Source organism: Hylobates moloch, unplaced genomic scaffold (genome assembly GCF_009828535.3).
Source record: "Hylobates moloch isolate HMO894 unplaced genomic scaffold, HMol_V3 SCAFFOLD_4, whole genome shotgun sequence".
Classification (NCBI taxonomy): domain Eukaryota; kingdom Metazoa; phylum Chordata; class Mammalia; order Primates; family Hylobatidae; genus Hylobates; species Hylobates moloch.
Genome location: NW_026652279.1, coordinates 119491409 through 119514042, shown reverse-complemented (window position 1 = coordinate 119514042; position 22634 = coordinate 119491409). Strand labels below are relative to the sequence as shown.

The 22634-nt window shown below is 35.7% G+C and overlaps 1 long non-coding RNA gene across 1 annotated transcript in view; it reads right to left on the bottom strand.

Annotated features, from left to right (window-relative positions):
• Positions 1–1910: 1910 nt before the first annotated feature.
• LOC116466428 (uncharacterized) overlaps positions 1911–22634 on the bottom strand; it is a 36472-nt gene continuing 15748 nt past the window's right edge. Inside the window, exons 2-3 of the long non-coding RNA XR_004247540.1 lie at positions 5012–5141; positions 1911–4447 (exon numbers count right to left, since the gene is read on the bottom strand). This is a non-coding gene — a long non-coding RNA (uncharacterized LOC116466428). The remainder of the gene's footprint in view (positions 4448–5011; positions 5142–22634) is intronic.

Here is a 22634-nt window from a genome sequence, read left to right as displayed (position 1 = left end):
GAGTAGGAGCTTGACCTCTGTGATCCCCTTTCTCTAAATTGCAAAACTACCTCCTGTCATGAATATACAAGACAGTTTACTTTTTGTGGGTAGGAGGGTGCGGGGGGCGGAGGGTAAGACCAATTAGCAAATACAAATAGCCTGTGATCCTCTTGCCTTATGCCATCTCTACCTCAATTCTTATAAACTCTTCGTCCATTTGTTTTAGTAAAGTTGAACCTCTTGCCCTGTTGCAATAGCCTGGAATAAGTCTTCGTTGTCTTTGTAATTTTAGAGAGTACAATTTTTGCTGTGGCACAATGTTTAAAGAAAGGTAGGAGAGAGAGAGAAACCGTAGAGAGACTAGAAGATAACATAATTATTTGTAGGAATAATTATGTTATCTTATTTATTCCTGTAATATTTACAGGAAGTTAGGAAAAACTTCCTAACACTCAAAATTCTAAAACAATAAAATAAATTTTGATACACTTTAACACTATATAATTATTTTGCATAACAAAAAAGATCAAAGTTATAAATCAAATGAACTGATGAAAAAAATTCTTGCACTTTATAGCACAGAGAAAAGGTTAGCATCCCTGGTATAAAAAGAATTCCTAAAAATCAAGAACAACACACAACAGAACATGGGCAAAAAGGAACAAATAATCACACCACATTTTTCAAAAAAGTTAAAAACAGTCTTATGACTACAAGAAGATGCTCGATTTTGCCAAAATAGCAGAAATGCAAATTAAAACTTCATTAAAATATTTTTACCTACTTAGCAGAATTTTTTTAAAAAATTTCAAACTTTAGCAGCATACTCTGTTTTAATTCCCTTTTTCTTTTGCTGTCTGCCTTTATTCCCTTTGATAAAAATTTTATTTTTTGAATATATAAACTATGCATAAATTATCAAATTCAATACTACATAAAAAGAATTATTATGAGGGTTCTAATTATATCTCTGCCTTCTGTCCTTGTCTTTCCCAACCATTATAGAAAGCATTTGATTAATTTTTATTTACTTTTCTAAAACTTATTTTAGCAAATATATATGCATATGAGTGAACACGTTAATACATACACACATTTCTCTTCCTCTTTCTTATAGAAAAAGTGGCATGCAGTACTTATTGTTCTGCACTTTGCCTTTTTCATTTTATATTCCATCCTGCAGATTATTTCCAGTCGGTGCATAGATGTTCTTTCTTCATTTTTAAAGCTACAGAATGTTTCAGTATGTGGATGAACTATAAGTTATTCAACTAGTCCTGCACTCATAGACACCTGAATTATTTCCAAACTTTTGTAATTACAAATTATACCACAGTAAATAACCTTAGACCCAAGCCTTCTTACATTTTTGGCAATGTTTCATAGAAGTGGGCTTGCTGGGTCAAAAGATAAATGAACATATATGTTTTCTAGATATTGTTAAATTTATCTCTACTGGGGTTGTACCATTATTTATTCCCAATGTCAATGTAAGATAGATCTCCCCAAAAGTAATGTATGGTAATGGTTTTGTGATGGGGCCCATCTGCAGGGGTAAATGACATCTCTGAGTAGTATTAATTTGCATTTCTCCTATTATGAGTGAAATTGACCCTAATGTGGCCTAACTTTCACAGTAGTGAGGAGTAAGTTCTGTTTTTTTTAAATCTTGCCCAAATTCCCATCTAATGGGTCTGGGGAGTTAAGCCCTACAAACCATAAATTCTCATCAGATGGGTTTTATTTAACTCTGTATATCATGACTTACTTTCCAATCTGACTCTGGCAACACAAGGAGGAAAATCAACATATTTTACTCCAAAACATGTTTCTCTGCCATATCTTGAAATTGCCCTGTAAAGTCTCTTGTGGGAAAAAGTCACTTCTGTAGATAATCCCCTCTCCCCATTGTTTTCCTTTCTTCCTTTCCAGATCCATGAGATAACCAACTAAGAGCCAGGCACCCTTTTAGGTCCAATAAGAAAAATTTTACCACCTGCTCGCTCTCTGAAGTCTGCTATGTGAGATATTCCTCTGCACAATAAAACTTCGTGTCCCATAACCTTTATCTTAACCTGAACATTTCCTTTCTATTGATCCCAGGTCTTCAGATAAACTCAACTGTCAACCAGAAAATGTTTAAATTTACCTATAGCTGGAAGCCCCCACTTTGAGTTGTCCCGCCTTTCTGAACCAAACCAATGTATTTCTAATAAATGTGTTTGTTTGATGTCTCATGCCTCCCTAAAATATATAAAACAAGCTGTACCTCTACCACCTTGGGAACATGTTCTCAGGACCTCCACGGACCATGATCACTCATATTTGGCTCAGAATAAATCTCTTAAAATATTTTATAGAGTTTGACTCTTTTCGTTGACAGTAGATATATACTATCTCTCCTATTCATTTATCTTCTTGTAGCTCCAGAACTTTGACTTACCCTAAGCTGATGAGTTTTTCTCATTCACTGAATTAATAAACAAAATAGCATGATAATTTTCTCTACTCCCAACACCTCTTTACACTTGTGCTTATATACTCTACATCAGCAAAGTGCAGAGACAGTGCCATATTCTTCTAACTTAAAATGTATGCAAACAAAAAATCCCTTTTTGATCTAACCACCCTTCTTTGCCATTGTTCTGCTTCCAAAATAGCTCTTCAAAAAGTATCTCTATTTCTTGTCATCATTTTTTGTCTCTCTGAAGTTCACGCTTGTCCCTTCACTGGGCTGATTTCATCAAGGTTCCCCAAATCCTCCATGCAATTAAGCCCCAAAGCCAACATGAAGCCTTTCTAATTTAGCCTATCAGCATAATTTTATACACATGATCAAATCCTTCTTGAAATACTGTCTTTGCTTCCAAGACAGCACAACCTGGCTTGTTTTCTTTCTCATAAGATGTTATTTTTCCACCCCTCTTTGGAACTCTTCCATTCTCCCTTACTCTCCCCTGGGGATTTCACCTAATTTCATGGCTTTAAATGTTAGCTATATGATAATTAATTACCAATAGAGACAATAAACAGGGTTAATAGACACACAGACATTTGCTCTATCAGTTAGTAACTCTTTGTTTTTGGAACAAATACTTAATTTCTTTACGTCTTAGCCTTCTCATTGTAAAATGTTGATAATAATAGTACCTATGGGAATTTTGTGTAAATTAAAAACTCATACATATAGTAGACAAAACAGTTCCTAGGATATAATAAATACAAAAGCAGCATGAATGGATATTATTTTAGTCTCAGGGAAACTCTCTCTTACTGAAACTGCAGACTCCTAAACACACAGTTGTTTTTTTAACACCTTCACCTAGTTATTTTATGAGGCCTCTAAACAATATATACAGTATGCCTCTTGATTTTATGTCTCAAACCTTTCCTCAAATTCTTTCTCTTCTAGGTAAAGGGGAATTCCATTCTTACTTTCACATTCCAAATTTGTTCTATCAGCAAATTCTTTTGACTTTCCCTTCAAAATGGATCAATAACCTGACAATTTCTCACCATCTCTGTTGCTACTATTCTAGTTGGAGTGAGCATCATCTCATATTGATTCTTGCCTCAAAATGATCTACTTACTTCTGTTCTTGGCCCTCTTTAACATATATTTCCACACGGCAGCCAGAGTGACTCAGTAGACTATATATTATGTCTTTTTCTGGTTTAAACACTCCCATGACTTTCCTTCATGAAAAGCCAAACTCACTGCTCTGGCTTGAAAGATCTCAGAGAATACATTGCCACATGCTTGACCTCTCTGATCTCTAACTCTAGGCCTTCTCCCCTCTGGCCTCACTGGCTTCATTCCTATTCCCGGAACATTCGCCTGTGTTCAGCTTCAGGATATTTCTTTTTCTTGTTGGTTTCTCTGTCTGGAATGGTCCCCCTAGAGACATCTACATTTCAGACTTCCTTATAAATTCTTTACTCAGAAATCAATTTAATGGAAAGACCTTCTCTTTAACATTAAATTTCCTCCCTCTACCACCCTTGCACTTCTGTTACCGGTTTTACTTCTTTCATTCACACTTTCAGCATTCTATTTTATTGATTTTTTTCTCATTTATTTTTTGTCTTTCTCTTGCTATAAATGTAAATTCCATAGTGCTCTTAAATTTTGTCTCCACTGTGAAACCCTCAGTGTTGGAACAGTGCCTAGCACAAAGAAGACATGTGGCCCGGCACGGTGGCTCACGCCTGTAATCCCAGCACTTTGGGAGGCCAAGGCAGGTAGATCACGAGGTCAGGAGATCAAGACTATCCTGGCTAACATGGTGAAACCCCATCTCCACTAAAAATGCAGAAAATTAGCTGGGCGTGGTGGCAGGTGCCTGTAGTCCCAGCTACTTGGGAGGCTGAGGCAGGAGAATGGCATGAATCCAGGAGCTGGAAGTTGCAGTGAGCCGAGAACACGCCACTGCACTCCAGCCGGGGCAGCACAGTGAGACTACGTCTCAAAGAAAAAAAAAAAGGCATGTATAAATATTAGCTAGATAAATCAATGAATTGACTAGGCTATTGATAGTAAAAAAAAACCAAAAAACAAAAAACAAAAAACAGCTTTTTGTAGACCACTATGAATTTTAAAAGGCAATTTTCCAGAATATAACAAATAAAGGTATGCAAAACATTTGTTTGCATTCATATTTAATAAATTAAATAGAGAGAAGAAAATAAGGGTATTTTCTCTTTTTATTTCTCTCCCTGTGTCTCTATACATATACACACATATGCTTATATACACATAAAACTTAAGCACACTTTAATTACGTACACGTTATGCTTATTTAAGATTCAAAAATTTAAAATATCATGCACAAACAGCTCAAGAGAGATAAAAGAAGCCACGAAGAATTCCTTCATTCAGAAGTCGCTATAGATATTTTAGCATATAAATGTGATATTGTTTACATATATATTTTACAGAAAATTGAGATTTTTATACTTGTATGAACCCATATTATAATTAAACAACAGAATCCTATCTTGGTGGGTAGCTACTGTGCTGTATACTTACTCCAAATTGTTTTATATTCCTCCATCCTTTACAAATAGAAAACTATATTTTATCATCTTTTTCCATTTAGATAAGACCACGTAATTAGCTCAGGCCACGGACATGTGAGCAGAATAAATACACTTTATATCTATAATGAAAAAAAGAAATGCCCTTCAGACTTTCTTTAGGAAGGTTATGTAGCTGTGAAAGAAGCATTCTGGATCTCTGAGTCAGCACCTTGAGATCAGATGCCCAGGATTGGCTCACTCTGTAGTAGATCCCGTGTGAGTGAGAAAGACACTTTTGTTAGTTTGTTGGGAGTTACAAGTTGCTTGCTACTTCAGCATAGCTTATTCTATTAAGACTAGTACACCCATGATGGTATCTTCCCCAATCATTAATTATTTTTCTATATTTCTATTTTATTTCTTGTGTATCATTCTCTCATAGATGTTTTAAAACCTAAGTACTAATAAAGCAATGATTTAATTAAGTTTCCTAAAATTCTAGTTTCTGATTTGTTTAGCAGTTTGTTCTTCCTCTAGAAAAGTTATGTGCTCTCATATTGCCAATTCAGATTCATCGTCCTCAATAAAAGAGCACATTGGACTCTAAAGGTAGAATATAAAATATTTATTCCACCTTTCTATATTGGCATTACTGAGAAATTTCTTTGAGTATAAAGTAACAATCTCACTTTCACTCCCACTTAAGGGATTATTTTCTGAAATAGAACAGCCATTATTAATGGCCTCTGTGATCCACCTGCAAAAGAGGATTTTTACTGGCCCAATTACCTTCTTCTCATACCTTAACTCTGATGCAGATGTTGTCCTAAGAGTCAAATTATTTCAAGTGTCATAGGACAGAAGCAAGGGGGATTAAAAAAGGCAAAGAGATAATGCTGGCTGACAGCTGCAGCGCTGGTTTTCAGGGGGGTGAGGTATAACAGAAGTAAAAGAGTAATTGTGTTGAGTAAAGGAAGTGGCTGAAAAAGAAAAATTATTTCTGTCATCTATCTACCAACTATCTATGATATTTCTACGTTTATCTCTATAATTTATTGATTATCTATCTATCTAATTTATTTATGTCTCTATCTCCCACTAATCACATTTAATTAATTCAAGAAAATAGTTTTGACTTTAACTTTGATTTCTGGACTGTAATCTTTGATGAAGATTCAGATCTGAGGTCCGGTTATATTTATATTATATAAGTAACTCCTACGCTTTTAATTCTATTCATGTTTCAAATCAAGTTTTTAATTACCTCAACCTTTGTTTCACTTATATTTTCCAAACAGTTTTGCAAACACATCTGTAATAACTGAAATGTATCTCAATTTTTATTTTATTTTTCTCAAACTCAAATGCTCTAGTTCAAATTATATTCATAGATAAAACATGAATTAGATAATCACAACCTAGAAATCTAAAAACCATTGTCAGAAATCAGTTATTCTAATAACTGATTTATTCCTACCTCTACTGGTATAGTGAAAATGACTTGATTTGCAGTTTATTAGATGACACTACTGGAGTTTTATAGTTGCTGTTGTATTCTCTTTGGAGAAAATAGTTGGCATTACTAAAATTTAAATACAAAAGATTAACACAAATATAATGTATTGTGAAGAGTTCAAATTCAGTTTTCTTTGACAAATTTAATATTAGTTTTGATCAAATAAAAATATGACATTATCTTAACAGTTATCACAAATATAAACTACTTTTGTCTTCAGAAAATCTCCTGGAGACAGTTAAAAGATATCTTATTGATAACACAATTTACATTATATCTCAGTTTTATAGCCTAAAGGGAGAGGTTGACTGTGTATATTATATCAGCATACAGATTTATATGATTCGATATATTCACATCCAGGGAAGTTCAAGATTTTATTTTCTGAAGCAAGAAAGTTTTTCTCTCACTGACTCACCCCAGAAGAATGGTGATACACACAACTATATTGGCCAAACTGGAACACATGTCTATATTGGTACTACATCTAGTAGACAAAATATATAAATAAATAATAACTAAAAATATAAAAATACATATACAGGCACAGTTATTAAATAAAAGCAAATGAATTCAATAATCTAAAGTTATTAGTAAAATTGGCAAACAGTTAACAAAACTAATTCTCATTTTCAGTAAGAATGCAGAAAAATGTAAAAACTCATTCAGTTAGTAAAAGGTAAATTGTTACACTAAAAAATAAGTTTATTTTCACATATGAGACACAATTTTTTATATGCATGACTCAGAAATTCTACACACAGAAACTTATGTTCTGTAGAAAATAATGATGTTTTATGAAAATATTCTGAAGCTGGGATGCTTATCAGATATTGTTTATTGTCACAAATATTTGAAAAAAGTCAAATAGGTTAAAACAAAGACATAAATAAGTAATCATTAAATTATAAGAGAATACATTCATATGATGCAATACCTTCCTTTATCTACATTGGAGAATAATATTTATTTTCTTGGAAAAATATTTCTATTATCTGAAAGAGCTTTTTATTATGTTATTGATACTGACAAGACACAGGCAAATTCCTAGGCAGACAGGGATGGGTTCCCAGTGAAGCCCGACCTGCAAGCCAAGGACAATTTAAAGCCTGAAAATCGAGCTGCCAGATCCAGATTGATTCCACAACTAGAGTGAGAACTTCTATCCCCATCTTAAGAGTTTGGGTATAAAGTAAGAATTGGCAATATGAGAGCACATAACTTTTCTAGAGGAAGAACAAACTGCTAAGCAAATCAGAAACTAGAATTTTAGGAAACTTAAGAGTGAGAACTTCTTATCCCCTACTCTAAGCCCATAAAAACCCCAAACTTAGCCTCACAGATGGCTACCCACTTTCGGACATCCTCTTGTTGCAGAGCGCTTTCTTTCTGTCACTCAATAACATTTTACCCTGCCTTACTCACTCTCCGGTGTCCATGTACCTTATTCCTCTGGGTCATGAGACAAGAACCCAGAACTCACTGAACTGTGGGAGTGAAAGAGCTCCTGCTCTCCAAGCTACAGGTGTAGGAAGTAAAAGAGTTGTAATAGTCCCTCCTGCTTGCCAAACAACTGGAGAGGAGAAGCCACTGGGTGCCACTCCCTCCTGCTCACTGAACTATGGGAGCAAAAGAGCTACAACATTACTATACTTAGTATAGATTATATATAATATTCCTGTGACATCTGTGTGTATATATGTAGGTATATGTGATTGTGGTATATGTGATATTTATTATATATATACACACACATATATATAATAAATATATATATTTAGAAAGAGAGATTGACAAAATACAAAGATTTTAATGCTCCATATTATTGAAAATTTCTCATTTGCATCATGATTTGTCTTTTTTTAACGTTTATCTTTAATCACTGAAGTTCAGTTGGGGCCTCTGCTCCAAGTCATTGTCATCACTCCATGGCCTGGACTCATGGAAAAGCTATCGTTTTGAGTGGTTCTGTTTCTAGTTGCACTAACAGAGAAAAAGTTACATGGCAAATCATTCCATTTGCTTCTGGTGGTGATGTCCAGAAGTCAGGCATGGCCAAAGCAAGACTCACAACCCCTGTAACTTCAAAGGGCATGGAGGTGAGCCACTCTGTGCTGCATGTGCTTAGACTAAAGAGCGATGGAGGTGTTGTGAACAGCATTAATGATTCCCACACTTACGTGTCAGGTGGGGAAGACAGAGAAAAAGAAAGGCAGGAAGTAAGACATTTCCATTGAAGAGATAGTCTTTACTGATAGCCATTTATTTTTTTTGTGTGGTAATTACAGCTCTTGCCTTGAAATTTGTTTCATAAACTTCCTATGGTGGTTATTGAGACACCTAGCACTGTTTGGCCTGTGGGCTCATCTAAGAGACACAAACTCATTTAAATCAAACCAAAAGAAAGCTACTCAAAGCCTAGCAGAACATACTGAGTTTTAGATCCATTGCCTCATTTTTATAAAGTTCAACTTAATTTATTTTATTCCTCTATATGTATGATTATCTATATTGTTATGACTTATAATTACACAACTCTTATTTAGTGAGCAGTAACGAGTTAAAGATAAAAGTGCTGAGGCAGTGTTTCTCTGATTCTATGTCAGCCAACAGCTTTTGATATATGGCTACTTTGATTTAAAGAAACAGAGAGCATATAAATAAAGTTTTTTCTTACTTTCTTGATGAGAACTCTCTTCTTTGTGGAACTACACAGAACTTAGCTGTTTCCTATCCAAAAACTAGATTTTCTTGTAGGTTAGATAAATAATTTCCTCTACAACACGAAGGGAGAGAAGAAGCTTCAGAAAGACACGGGGCATCAGAATGCACCATAAACTGAGTTTATTCCCAACAGAAAAGCTAGTGATGCAAGGGAAAAGTTAGTCACATACACGATATAGGAGCCAAAACAGGGGAATGTCGGAACTCAATGGCAGAAGTCAGGGAAGTGAAGTACATGTTGCACAGGTAGCAGAGGATAGAAAATTTTAATTAGGGATTTAGAAAAAAGAATAACAATTTAAAGGGAAGAAAGAAAAAAAATGAAACCAGGGGTTCTTGAAGATTTGGCCAAGCACTGCAAATCTAGTAATAACAGTAATAAATACCCAATCTGTCACCTTCAGGGGAAAGTACAGAACAGCTACAATACATGCTACCATAGGTAGGGACTTCGTAAGAGAAAGGATTAATTTAGCCAGTAGAATTTATACATATGTGTGTGTGTGTGTGTGTGTGTGTGTGTGTGTATCTTGAGCAGGGCAAAATTAACAGATTTTGATATCAAATTAGGCCAGAGGTAAGACAGGCAACCATCAACTCACATTTGAGAATATACATACATTTGTAATTTTTATTTACGTGTTTAATTTGACTACTTAGCAAATAAAATTAAATCCACAATGAGTCCACGAGTTAGGTAGTCAGATGTGCTCTGTCTTTGAAAGTTTAATGTATGTAGTTTAATGTAGTATGGTTTTTAAGACAAAAATCACGGAATCTAGATGAAGACATCTCATCCCAGATTAAGACCATTCTCAGTCACTAGAGTTTTTCTATCCACAATAAGAGAAGTCTCAGAACTAAATCCAAATAGAAGCAGTTTGGCTTAACTTACATGATATTCATTCACATCAAGGAGAAATGCATGAGAATTGTAGTTAATTTGAATTCCCTTTGGAATGGAATTATTTCCATGGCTAATTATTTGCCTCCTGGAAGACTGCAGGCAGCTTTAAGTGCTATGTGGCTCCCACAGGGAAACATTTATTAGGGACAAGGACACAAGATGATAATAGCACATAGGCATCAGTCCTAGAAGAGTGATATTATAAATACATAGTCTAATATGGTTGGCAGGAAAATACAAATGTTTTCATATAGAAAGAAAATTGGAAAAGTTAAGCTATTTGATGTCAAAAAAGAGTCACATGTTAGTATTGAGTAATATGGTGATTATAGCTAATGTTATTATTAGAAATAATAGTGCTACCTCAAATAGAAGAGTCATTCCAAATTCACCACTTTCAAAGACTGTGTTCATCTAATTAGGAATTTTAGGTCTTTATTCCCACAATGAAAACACATGAAATGCATGAACAAGACTGTTAATTATGATACATTTCAGCTTCGAAGAAACTTTAGCAGGAATGAGGACACCAAGGAAAATGTTAAATTCAAATTAAGGTAATTAGGAGTTACAAGGGATTACTTATATTTACACTTTTTAAAAGCTATAGTCTTCCAGTGCACAGTGTCCTTCTTTGAATAAAACTATACTTTCTGGAAGTTTTCTTAACCCATCTCAGTTATGATTACAAATACACAATAGCAAAGCACAAATTAGTGCTTTGCCCAGTAGGATGCTTAAACCAATAAAGTTATTTGTTGATGGTTATCTTTTGACCAATGACATTATAGTTAACATTTTAAGGGAAAGAATGAAATCCTCAATGTCAACATACTTCGCTAGTCTTAGAAAATGCACAAATTTCTAAGATGCACAACTATTGTTGATGAATCTGTTTTTAGATGGTGCTGGTCACAGTGGCTCGTGCCTGCAACCCAAGCATTTTGGAAGGCCAAGATGGAAGATTGGTTGAAGCTACGATTTCGAGACCAGCCTGGGCAATGTAGTGAGGCCATGATCTCTACCAGAAAAAGAATTAGCTGGGCATGGTGGCACTAACAGACCACTGCAAAATTCAGTGACTTGAATGACACACCTGGCCTGACTAGAACTGATTATAGTTAATCCAGTCTTGGCTAGGCTCTACTCGGTGGATATACTTCAAGATGCAAGTCAACCAGCACTGACTTCATAGTGTGGGTTAGGTTCAGGCCTACTTCAATTTTCTCTTATCCACATTAGACCAATGGCTACTCAAGACAAATTCTCCTTATGGTGAATTGACAGAAGGTCCAGAGACCAGTGCAAAGGCTTCTGCTTCTTTTACATCCAGTAACTTTCCATTGGTCAAAGTAAGTCATGTGGTCAATCCTAACTATAATGGATTGTATATAATGTGCTCAGACTCTCCAGTGCAACACAAGAGGCATGCGTTTTGTTCAGGGAACCATAAGTACACATATACTGTCATTTTGAAGAAAAAATAAACATTGCCAGTCTTCCTGAGGAAAGAACAATTAACTCTAAGCCAACAATTATGCAAAGCAATTAGTCATCTGAATAAGAGAGATTAGAGACATTGGATAAATTTGAGTCCCAGAAGTAAAATGAAATGTGTTACTCAAGGAAGCAAATTTGGGGCTTTGCCTGACTGGGAATAGACACTCATAAGAATTAAAACACAAAGCCAAAGAGTCAGGCAAAGAAACCATGGACTAATAATTATTTGGACTCCAATGTTAGGGTGGTAAGACCCCAATCTTGGGATTCTTCCTAAGCTGAAATGTACATATTTTCTATACCTTCTATGTAAAATTATACTTACATATGTGAATATGTTTTTAACTTCAAAAATCATGCTACCTGATTTTGTAATAGATATATTTTTACTGCATGCAGTTGGCACAATTCTTGAGATAACTCTCATGGCCCCAATTTATGTGCAATTCTCTCCCCTTGAGTGTGGTGGGACATGGAACCTGCTTCTAACCAATAGAACATGACAAAGGTGAAGAGATTTTGATGACATAACTAATCAATTAGTTGACTTTAAGTTAATAAAAAGACCAATGTGGATGGGCCTGCCCTAATCAGGTGAGCTCTTTTAACAGTGGTCTAAAGGTCGGAATTGGAAGGAAAATACCAGTGTCTGTTTCTCTCTTTCTCTCTCCCTTTTTCTGGCTTTGATGTGGCAACTTTAAGTGAATTTTATAGCTTCAAGGAAATGAGTTCTGCTGACAACATGTGGGAGCTTGGAAACTGATCCTTCCCTAACTGAGCCTCCAGATGAGAACACAACATGTCTGACACCTTGAATTCAACTTTCCTGAGAGCCTGAGCAGAAGACCCAGCGAAGCCTAGCTCTTGACTCATGGCAACTGTGAGATAAAAATGTAATAAAGAGAAAAATAATAAACTAAAATAAAGTAAAATTATATCTTAAGTCTGTGTGTTTGTGATAGTTCGTTACATAGTGATCGAAAACAGATGTGTTGCATTAAAATTAGAAAGCATGGATGATACTATGATTCAATAAACATTTCGTAATGAGTCTCAGATAGAAGGAAACATTCCACTTGGGGATCATGTGCACAAGGCGAGAACCTGTCCATGGTTTTAGAGCAAAATTTGGATGGTTATTCTGTGCACCTAGTGAGGCTACTTGATCTTTTCAAATGTGCCCTTAATATAATTGCTTTACTGACGTAAAAATTAATTCACACTCAAAATGACATAAGGCAAAAACCTTATTATTTGCCAACTTACAAATTGATTTTATTAAGCATTTTTAATAAGAAGACCCTTATATTTTTTGCGTCAAAAGCTATTTGACTACCATGTAACAGAAGAAAAATATTTCAACATACATCAGATATATTAAGAGGAAAAAGTTGAAGTGTTTAAGATTGGTGGGTTTGGTTCCTAATATACTTTAAATATCGTGTCACTGGTCACATTTCTTGAGGGCAGACTCAAAGACAAAAATGTGGATGCAGGAAGTGTATTCTAGACTGCTCTCAGAATCAAAGCTTCTAGGAAAAAGGGAAGAAAGTAGAATTGATTGGGCAAGGCGAGAAATTGTTCTGTAATGCATTCTCACCTGGAACCTCAGTTGGTCTTCTGGTAAGTTCTGAAGCTGAGGTGATCCTTCAAAGATATATTGAATTTGGGCCAACTGTCTAAGCCTTTGTATCCTTACAGAGAACATTCACTGGGTGCTGGTTACACAGAAAAGAGGAATAACAACTCTCTTAAGTTGCAAACAATTCCTGGAAAAGGCTATCAGCGGAGGCCTAACATCTGGCAACACTCCTAGCAGCTGAGGGAGAAGTTCTTTAGTTCTAAAAGAGGACTGGATGGAGCATCAGCATGTTCCTGATACTGATTTGATATTTTATCTCAGTTCAGGCTAAGTACATTAAGCTGGAAATCAGGAGTAGAAGGTAAATCAGTGATCATTTTCTTACTTTCCTAAACAAGAATATACTAACTTTACTCTGCCTTTCTTTTGTTTTTCCCACATGTAAAATGAGGATAATAGGAGTTGTGCCCCTAATAACTTCATGGGAATATTCCTTGAATTAGAATGGTGAGTGGGTAGGGGTGGTACAAATAGATGAAAACATCTTTAAAGTTCTTTCAGGAAGATGTATATATTAAAATTATGCTGAAGTTCATAGTAAACTGCTATCAAAATGATATATTCGAAAACATTGAAACTGCTTCTGACATAGCTACTTGTAATTGGGAATTAAGCCTTTCATGACATTGTCACGTTTGGATCTATCTTAAGTCCTGGACGGTCTTGTGATAGTGAACACTTTTATTGATCTCTGGACCCTAAATAAAAGAAGATTCAATGGAAGCCATAGAATTTCTAGTGGGGCAGTCGCAGAGCCAGTGATCAAGAGCCTGGTCTTTCACCTAAGCATTACAATTCTGCCCTGAGAAGCTTAACACCTCACCTAAAGACTCAGGCAAGTCCCAAGTGACTGTGAGCGGACATCATAAACACATGTCCAAATTAAACAAAGAAAAAAAAGTAAAATTGGGGGAAAATTTTACAAGAAACTTTTGAGTTTGGAGTAAAGAACAAGGAAAAGCTTAATGAAATAGTTTTTAAAAGTCTTTAAAGAGAAGAAACACAACAAAACACAACTTTGTTTTAACTGAAGATTAGGCCGCCAGAGGCAAGCTCAATTGTGTCCAGATAAAGTACTATCATCCTTTACCTTAATGAACTCTGTACTGACAAGTCTTTTATGACAAATTTTGTGCTCTAGCAGCAACTTCAAATCTATATGAGATTTGGAGCTTCATTTAAAAAGTCGTATCTGGCCCTGTCATGCTTGTGTGACAAGTTAGCTCAGTCCTCATCTGGGTCACTAAATGGGGATCCCATGATAGAGAAAACTGACATTCCATCCATCTTGCTTTGCATGAGTGCGCCTCTGTCAGTGAAACTACATAACAATGTTAGTTTTATACACTCTCAAGAACAGCAGACCTGAATTGGCTTCCAATAGTCCAAACAGAAGCATCTTGCAAGTGACAATTTAGAATACATTCAGTCCCCTTAACCAAAAAACAAAAACAAAGCCAACAATTTCTCAAACCCCATAGCATACAATTTTTCAGAGTTCTTGTATACCTCTTTGTTTCAAAAGGAAAGATTAATTGCTCTTCCTTGTTTGAAACAAGAAAAAAACTGTATCATGTAGACAGTAAAGAGAGTCGATTGTGCAGTTAATTAAATTTTATTAACATTTTACTTCAATTACTTCCTCAAAGAAATTAAATAAAAATTTGCCAGTAGTTTAAAATGGAAAAGATTTCATCTTAGAGGTGTAGCAGTCTTTTGTGCAATTTTATGTTTTTTTCCTATCTTTGTTTTCATTTGTTACATGGGTTATTTGATTTTCCTTTAAGCAATGTGGAAAAAAAAAAAAAAAAAAAAAAAAAAACCTGTGGCCTTTCTGTTTTCTTGTAAGACCTGAGACATCTCACGATTAGTGAAAAAGTTGTATTCCTAGAACTCCACAAAAATATTCTTTGGTTTTTAAAAAAAGTCAAGTTGCTCTAAGTAATTGTAAAATAATATGCAAGTCAAATTAAAGGTGGTCTTGTCATCTATACAACAAAAGTGAGGCATGCACATAATTTTTAAAAGGCATCATGAAGTCTCTTATGTGTTGCTTCATCTTTATGGTGCATAGGAAAGTCTTATGAAACTACTTAGACCTTATGAAGCTTGGAAGTAATAAAGAGAATAACCCGAGTCTGTTCAACTGTAAATGCTTATTAAAGATGAGCTTAGAATGTATTGTAAAGTTACTGGCTTCAAATAGCAATAAAAAGAACAATAATTGAAAAGAATAGAATGACAAGCTGCACTTTACTATTACAAAAATAAATGTAACCACTGTATACAAAAGGACAAGGCTGCAATGTCTGAAACTTCAAAATACCATTTAGGAGTCATATTTTTCCCCTAAGATTTTCTCCAACACGCATTTTGTGAGAATTCCTTCTGACCTCTTGTCCATAGAGATACTGGTATCTGTAGAGGAAATTTTATAGAAAGCATCCCCTTGAAATGAAGGAACAACTTACATTTGCCCTTCACTGATATAAACTATATTGAAAACAACTTATGTTGCTCAGCAACAGTTAATATACCAAAATAAAACACCACCCTCCACCTGGCTCTTAAAAGCAACAAAATTGAATTTCTTAACATGGCTTCTGATATCTATTTAGTTTAGATTAAATATAGGTTAAAGTGTAATCTTTCTGTAATCTGATCACAGATTCCAACAAATAAGATAGCTAGGGGCAGGACACCAAATAGAAAATTCCAAATTGTTTTAAGCATGTTCATATCTAGACTGTAAAGCAGAGTCCCCAGTGGCTTCCAGTGCCAGCCTTGCATCTTCCAAAAGATGTGGTATCTCTGAGTGAACTCCCTCTGAACTCCACTTGTCAAAATAATGGCAACATAACCACATCACGTAAACAAAACAAAACAAGAGGCTGGATTGCTGCTATTGTTAGCATCATTAAAAATTAAGGATGGCTGATTTCGAGCAAATATTTAATGCTGACAATTCCATTCTTTGTAATGTTTTTCTCTAAAATGTAGAGTTTTTTTCAAAATATTTTAAAGCTGTAACCTTATTTTCATAAATCATATTTTATTTCCTTTTTCTATTGTTAAATTTTTGTTTTACCTCACAGATTATTTTATTTATGAAATTTGAGATCCCATTTAAGCATGTCACATTGTAACATAGCAACATATAAACTGTTATAAAACAGGAAAGCAATTCTTTCTCCTTCAAATATCGATTAGAAGTTATACAAGTGTTAAAATAACAAAATAAATACATACTAAATGTGTATGAAGCTTCTAATGATTCTGAGGTATCAGAAAAACATATATTACTTGGGTGAAACATTGAAACAAGTTTTCCATCTAAATCTATAAGGAAGCATATTGAAAACACAGAAAAAAAAACCTTTATCTCAGAGGTTACTTTTGAGGTCCTCTCTTGCTTATAATTTGATTTGCAAAACCTCCCTGTACAAGCCCTATTATTGGTCCCATTTTGTGAATAGAAGTACAATTTGAGTCAGCTCTGACACTGTAGAACAGGTGCTCCATGTCAAGTTTTAAGTTTCTATTCTAATTCCATCAAATATGAATAGTTTATACCTGCTATGGTATTCATACCAGCAAAAGCAAATGTTAGAGTCGTATGGACATTTTTATTTTGACAAGAGAAAAGCCTACAGTCAATGGGATGAAAATACAGTCACGAAATGTATAGAGTTTATATGATCGGTGTTGAATTTTGGGGCGAGTTAGCAGCCTCTCAACATACAGCTGTATGTATAGTCATGTGATTGACCCATCTGATGTCCTTTTGGCCTGCAGTGTTAAAAAATAATTCCCAAGGAATCACAGGTGTTAGAAGTGATGCTATAAAAGTAACAGTTACTAAAGTGATGATAGACTATACATGTTTTTTTGTTAGAATATCATCAATTTTTTGGCTGAATCAATGTCTTTGCTTCAGATTCTGTTCTCCAATGTTTCTCAATTTACAAATTGTCCTCTCCTTGTTCTGCCTTTTTATTTTGCGCATCCCATTTCCCCTTCTTAGAATTTTCTTCCTCTACCTTTGTTCGAGTAAAACCCTGCTTATACGTCATTCCTGAAGTTGGATGTTCCTTTGCTAGGAAGCTATTTACATAACCATGTCCATCTCAGGTCAAAGTAGGTGCTGCTTCCTGTACTTCTAGAGGAGCACACCCTTCTCCAATCAGAGTGTTTATTAGATGGTGTCATTTGAGCACCTAAACACCATCTGTCTTATTTATTGCTGTTTTTCTCTCTGCACACAATACTGTGTCTGGCAGGTAGTAGATTCTTGACTAAGTAAAAGCCAATATATTCACAGTCTTGTACCTTAACACTCCCTCATTTGTGCTACTTAACCGAGTCATTTGGAACCATTTTCCATCCTTCAACTTTTTCATGTTGTCTCCTATCTTTGCACCATAACTCCTTCTACTCAGAATTGCCTTCCGTCATTCATCCTCTACCCCCCTAAGCTGGCTAGTTTTTACTATCCTTCAAGATTCAACTTAGCTATCACCTCATCTGGGAAGCTGCCTATGACCATAACCAACCCACTTTTGACACAAAAGAGCATTGTCTCAGTCTGCTCCTGGAATTCTCATTCAAATATCATATAGAAAGAACTGTGCTGAAATTATCCTAAATTTTTTACTCCCCAATTTGATTAAAATATCTTAAAGGCAAAGGTGCTGACTGACTTCACTATATCTTATACCCCATACCTATCTATACTCTATTATTCTATACTCATGGAAGATATTCAAGTACATAGAAGATGTTCTAAGGTGTTTACTCAGATTTAAAAAGTCTGAGCCCAGGCTCCACAATGTCCTCCTTGTATAATCTTTGTTAAGTTACCTAAGATTTCTGAACTTTAGTTTTGTTATCTTTGAAATGGGAGCTGTAATACTTGTTATATCTATAAATGGACAGTTCCCTTTTCTATGACATAATGTTTCCAAGTGGAAAGATTTCATCTGGAGTAGAATACTTCTTCTCTCCCTATGCCTTACTCGCTGATACCTGTGAAAGAGGAGTGACTTTTCTGGGTGGTAAGCTTGCGCTTATATTTATTTTATTAGACTATACACCACAGAGTGTGTATTCTCTATACTACACTAAGAGACCTCCCTGCAATTCTCCATATTGCCTGTGACTATGTAAATGAGACATTTAACACCCCACTGTCAACATTAGACAGATCAACAAGACAGAAAGTTAACAAGGATATCCAGGAATTGAACTCAGCTCTGCACCAAGTGGACCTAATAGACATCTACAGAACTCTCCACCCCAAATCAACAGAATATACATTCTTTTCAGCACCACACCACACCTGTTCCAAAATTGACCACATAGTTGGAAGTAAAGCACTCCTCAGCAAATGTAAAAGAAGAGAAATTATAACAAACTGTCTCTCAGACCACAGTGCAATCAAACTAGAACTCAGGATTAAGAAACTCACTCAAAACCGCTCAACTACATGGAAACTGAACAACCTGCTCCTGAATGACTAATGAGTACATAACGAAATGAAGACAGAAATAAAGATGTTCTTTGAAACCAATGAGAACAAAGACACAACACACCAGAATCTCTGGGACACATTCAAAGCAGTGTCTAGAGGGAAATTTATAGCACTAAATGCCCATAAGAGAAAGCAGGAAAGATCTAAAATTGACACCACAAAATCACAATTAAAAGAACTAGAGAAGAAAAAGCAAACACATTCAAAAGCTAGCAGAAGGCAATAAATAACTAAGATCAGAGCATAACTGAAGGAAATAGAGACACAAAAAACCCTTCAAAAAATCAATGAATCCAGGCGCTGGTTTTTTGAAAAGATCAACAAAATTGATAGACCGCTGGCAAGACTAACAAAGAAGAAAAGAGAGAAGAGTCAAATAGACGCAATAAAAAATGACAAAGGGGATATCACCACCGATCCCACAGAAATACAAACTACCGTCAGAGAATACTATAAACACCTCTACGCAAATGAACTAGAAAATCTAGAAGAAATGGATAAATTCCTCGACACATACACTCTCCAAGACTAAACCAGGAAGAAGTTGAATCTCTGAATAGACCAATAACAGGCTCTGAAATTGAGGCAATAATTAATAGCTTACCAATCAAAAAAAGTCCAGGATCAGATGGATTCACAGCTGAATTCTACCAGAGGTACAAGGAGGAGCTGGTACCATTCCTTCTGAAACTATTCCAATCAACAGAAAAAGAGGGAATCCTCCCTATCTCATTTTATGAGGCCAGCATCATCCTGATACCAAAGCCTGGCAGAGACATACACACAAAAAGAGAATTTTAGACCAAGATCCTTGATGAACATTGATGCAAAAATCCTCAATAAAATACTAGCAAACTGAATCCAGCAACACATCAAAAAGCTTATCCACCATGATCAAGTGGGCTTCATCCCTGGGATGCAAGGCTGGTTCAACACATGAAAACCAATAAACATAATCCAGCATATAAACAGAACCAAAGACAAAAACCACATGATTATCTCAATAGATGCAAAAAAGTCCTTTGACAAAATTCAACAACGCTTCAGGCTAAAAACTCTCAATAAATTAGGTATTGATGGGACGTATCTCAAAATAATAAGAGCTATCTATGACAAACCCACAGCCAATATCATACTGAATGGACAAAAACTGGAAGCATTCCCTTTGAAAACTGGCACAAGACAGGGATGCCCTCTCTCACCACTCCTATTCAACATAGTGTTGGAAGTTCTGGCCAGAGCAATCAGGCAGGAGAAGGAAATAAAGGGTATTCAATTAGGAAAAGAAGAAGTCAAATTGTCCCTGTTTGCAGATGACATGATTGTATATCTAGAAAACCCCATCGTCTCAGCCCAAAATCTCCTTAAGCTGATTAGCAACTTCAGCAAAGTTTCAGGATACAAAATCAATGTGCAAAAATCACAAGCATTCTTATACAGTAATAACAAACAGAGAGCCAAATCATGAGTGAACTCCCATTCACAATTGCTTCAAAGAGAATAAAATACCTAGCAATCCAACTTACTAGGGATGTGAAGGACCTCTTCAAGGAGAACTACAAACCACTGCTCAATGAAATAAAAGAGGATACAAACAAATGGAAGAACATTCCATGCTCATGGGTAGGAAGAATCAATATCGTGAAAATGGCCATACTGCCCGAGGTAATTTATAGATTCAATGCCATCCCCATCAAGCTACCAAAGACTTTCTTCACAGAATTGGAAAAAAACTACTTTAAAGTTCATATGGAACCAAAAAAGAGCCCGCATTGCCAAGTCAATCCTAAGCCAAAAGAACAAAGCTGGAGGCATCATGCTACCTGACTTCAAACTATACTACAAGGCTACAGTAACCAAAACAGCATGGTACTGGTACCAAAACAGAGATATAGACCAATGGGACAGAACAGAGCCCTGAGAAATAATGCCGCATATCTACAACTATCTGATCTTTGACAAACCTGACAAAAACAAGAAATGGGGAAAGGATTCCCTATTTAATAAATGGTGCTGGGAAAACTGGCTAGCCATATGTAGAAAGCTAAAACTGGATTCCTTCCTTACACCTTATACAAAAATTAATTCAAGATGGATTAAAGACTTACATGTTAGACCTAAAACCATAAAAACCCTAGAAGAAAACCTAGGCAATACCATTCAGGACATAGGCATGGGCAAGGACTTCATGTGTAACATACCAAAAGCAATGGCAACAAAAGCCAAAATTGACAAATGGGATCTAATTAAACTAAAGAGCTTCTGCACAGCAAAAAAAAAACCACCATCAGAGTGAACAGGCAGCCTACAGAATGGGAGAACATTTTTGCAACCTACTCATCTGACAAAGGGCTAATATCCAGAATCTACAATGAACTCAAACAAATTTACAAGAAAAAAACAAACAACCACAACAAAAAGTGGGCAAAGGACATGAACAGACACTTCTCAAAAGAAGACATTTATGCAGCCAAAAGACACATGAAAAAATGCTCATCATCACTGGCCATCAGAGAAATGCAAATCAAAACCACAATGAGATACCATCTCACACCAGTTAGAATGGTGATCATTAAAAAGTCAGGAAACAACACGTGCTGGAGAGGATGTGGAGAAATAGGAACACTTTTACACTGTTGGTGGGACTGTAAACTAGTTCAACCATTGTGGAAGTTGGTGTGGCGATTCCTCAGGGATCTAGAACTAGAAATACCATTTGACCCAGCCATCCCATTACTGGGTATAAACCCAAAGGATTATAAATCATGCTGCTATAAAGACACATGCACATGTATGTTTATTGCGGCACTATTCACAATAGCAAAGACTTGGAACCAACCCAAATATCCAACAACAATAGACTGGATTAAGAAAATGTGGCACATATACACCATGGAATACTATGCAGCCATAAAAAAGGATGAGTTCATGTCCTTTGTAGGGACATAGATGATGCTGGAAACCATCATTCTCAGCAAACTATCACAAGGACAAAAAACCAAACACTGCATGTTCTCACTCATAGGTGGGAATTGAACAATGAGAACACATGGTCACTGGAAGGGGAACATCACACACTGGGGACTGTTGTGGGGTGGGGGGAGGGGTGAGGGATAGCATTAGGAGGTATACCTAATGCTAAATGATGAGTTAATGGGTGCAGCACACCAACATGACACCTGTATACATATGTAACAAACCTGCACATTGTGCACATGTACCCTAAAACTTAAAGTATAATAATAATAATAAACAACAACAACAACAGCAAAAAGACTTTATATTTCACAGATTAAGAGTGAACAGGCCTCTTTGGCCTCAGATCTGAAGCTACGTTCACCAATAGACTTTTCCTCTTATAATAGTAAGATCTTTATCTTTATCTGTTTATCAACATTTGTAATAACAGTCCAGGGAAAGGATGTTATCACAGAATTAAGAGTATAACAAAGAGTAAGGAGGTAGGGCAAGATGACCAAATCGAACCTTCCACTGATCATTCTCCATGCAGGAACACCAAATTGAACAACTATCCACATGAAAAAGCACCAAAAATCAGATGAGTGATCACAGTACCTGATTTTAACATCATGTTAAGGAAAGAGGCAATGAAGAGGGAAGGGAAGATAGTCTTAACTCACCTACAACACCCCTGCACCATCCCCTAGCAGTGGCTCCATGGCACAGAGAGACAATTAGTGTGCTTGGGGGAGGGAGAGCATGGTCATTGTGTGACTTCACATTGGAACTCAGTGCTGTCCTGTCACAGCGAAAAGCAGCACAGGGCACAACTGAGCCAGCACCCAATGAGGAA